Source organism: Eptatretus burgeri, chromosome 7 (assembly GCF_056783735.1).
Source record: "Eptatretus burgeri isolate ZD-2024b chromosome 7, Ebu_testis_v1, whole genome shotgun sequence".
NCBI lineage: Eukaryota > Metazoa > Chordata > Myxini > Myxiniformes > Myxinidae > Eptatretus > Eptatretus burgeri.
In genome coordinates this window covers 40,600,820-40,603,687 of record NC_140967.1, presented here as the reverse complement: position 1 = coordinate 40,603,687, position 2,868 = coordinate 40,600,820, and positions in this window count along the sequence as shown.

Sequence of the window (2,868 nt, the reverse complement as noted above, 5' to 3'; positions counted from 1 at the left end):
GCCCTGGATAGAACTCTCCTTAGCGATCGTCTGCAAGTCGGGTTCTAATTCCATTTGCCAAGCAATTGGGACAAGACATCAATAAACTTTCTCTCAGTCCAAGTGCCATTCGTGCCGCTCGTGTTAAGCACCGGAAGCAACGCGCTGAAGAGATAAAGCAGAGCTTTAAGGTTGACACACCCCTGGTAGTCCACTGGGATTCCAAGCTGATGCCAGACCTAACTGGAAGAGACAAAGTTGACAGGCTGCCAATTCTGGTCACTGGGAATGGTGTGTCAAAAATCCTGGCAATTCCGATGCTGAAAGACTCCAAGGCGGAAGAAACAGCCGCGGTCATCTTTTCAACAGTTAAGAAGTGGAACCTGATTGGACGTGTCAAAGGGATGTGTTTTGACACGACAGCTGTTAATACTGGAATCCGGGGTGGGGTCTGTGTTCGTATTGAAAACATCCTTGATCATCAACTTCTTTATTTTGCGTGTCGGCACCATGTCTTAGAACTTGTTTTGGAAGCAATTTACTCTTCTTTGGTCGATGAAGCATCCCGAGGGCCAGAAATCACCTTATTCCAAACCTTCCGGGACTGCTGGCTCCATTTTAATTTCACGCAGTACTTGACTGCTGCTGATGATGCAAGCACAGCCACCGATATCCATCCATGGGCCAATTCTGTCATTCAGCATGCCCAAGAGCTTCTGAAGCAGAAGCATCCCCAAGACGACCACAAAAAACTTCTCCAACTGACGATCATTTTCCTTGGAGGCATCCCTTCTGGACATCAGGTTCCAACATTCAGGGCACCTGGCGCCGTTCACCGAGCATGTTGGATGGCTCGTGCAATTTACTGCTTCAAGATCTGGATGTTTCAAGGGCAGTTCTCGGATTTTCTCACTAAACGCACGTCATCATCCCGCAGTACATGTCGCACAGAACGCCTGTTTAGTGGGATCAAGCAGGTCTGTCTTTTTGTTGCTAAGCACTATATCAGGGCCTGGTTCGATGCTCGAAATGCTGCTTCCGCGCCAAAGAATGACCTCCAGCTCCTTCAAGCCTTCCATTCCTTGAATCATGCTGCATACAAAACAATGAGCCGCCATCTGTGGTACCTGAGCGAAGTTAACGTCGGCCTTGCACTCTTTGATGACAACTTAGATTCGTCAGAAAAGATCGCCATGGTAATAAACATGAAGGATGTGGAGGGTTCAGAGGATCCATCTCGACGAGTCTGGCTTCCCAATTCAGAGGGAAAGAAGCTGTCTGGCCTCTGCTCCTCCCAAACTAAAAATCTATTTACGCTCCTCGAGCTGCCAGAAGACTTTCTCGAGGAAAAGGATCCATCAAACTGGAAGAGCTTTGAATCCTACGTCAAAGCAAAGCAGAGGGTTGACTCTTTGAACGTCGTGAATGATGCGGCCGAAAGAGGCGTCGCCCTCATCCAAGAATTCACGAAAGCTGGTCGAACAAGAGATGAAGCTCAAGTGCAGTACCTTGTTCAAGTGATGGAGGATGACTGACGGAAATACCCAAAGGCCTCAAAGAAAACTTTGATTTTATAAAGGCATATTATTTACTTTTCAGGATAATTTTTTTAAATTGTTTTCATCAAAAGAGATTTTCCTTTTAATTTAGCCATGTTGTACTAATGGAGAAGGATGTCAAGTGCCTGCGCAAGTCCTAAATATTATTTAATCTTAATAAAACTTGGAAGATTTTAGTTTTTCATGAAACCTCACCATTTGGAAGGTTCTGCAAACTTCTATTGCAAATTTGAATTTTTACCATAGTAGCTAAAAGCGCCCTAATATACAGCCACGCACGTACTCGTCTATCTATAATTCCAGCAATCTGTGTGTGTGTGTGTCTGTCTGTGACCACTGTTTCTCGACAACCACTGGTCAGATCTAATTGAAACTTGCCAGGTATATTGCTAGGACGTGAGTATGTGCCTTTTCAAGGTTTGATATTAATCGGACAAGTGCTTCCCAAGTTATGGCCATTTATTTACCAAACCAGTGACAAGACACGTTGTTGCATCGGCGTGGCCGATGGGGAAAGGGCACCATTTAGTTACCATGGCATAGGAGTGGCAATGGTCAGTGGCAGCGAATGTCATGGCAAGCAAAGGCAGGGAGGTAAACTTGATTTTAATTTGGATTTTAATTAACTCCATGTGTGTAAGGCCGAAGTTGCATTTGCTCTACGGCGAGGATACGGCGGCCGTACGCCCTCTGAATTGACAGAAACGTGTGGCGGCCGCAGAGTTTCTGCGGTGGCCTCAGGGTGGCCCTACGCCGTATGGCTATATTTTACAGGTCGTAAGGTTGCCGTGGAATTATAACGCGGAGTTATAACTTTTTTCATTCCTACGTTCGCCGTAGCAATTCGACAAGCCAGAAAAAAAAAAACTGGTCAAAAAACAAAAACAAAATTAACCCATTCGTTATCGTCCGTCTGGCCGCACATTCACCTTAGGGCCCCCTGCGGTCGCCTTGCGACATCAAATCAAAAACCGTACGGCAACCCCACGTTTTCAGTCTCCACAATTTCTAAGACATAAAGCCTAAGTCACATTTTCTCTCCGGCGAGGATACGGCGGCAGTACGCCCTCTGAATTGACAGAAACGTGCGGTGGCCGCAGAGTTTCTGAGGTGGCCTCAGCGTGGCCCTACGCCGTATGGCTATATTTTACAGGCCGTAAGGTCGCCGTGGAATTATAACGCGGAGTTATAACTTTTTTTCATTTCTATGTTCGCCGTTGCAATTCGACAAGCTGAAAAAAAAAACTGATTAAAAAAAAACAAAAATTTAACCCATTCGTTACCGTCCGTCTGGCCGCACGTTCGCCTTAGGGCCCCCCTGCCGTCCCCC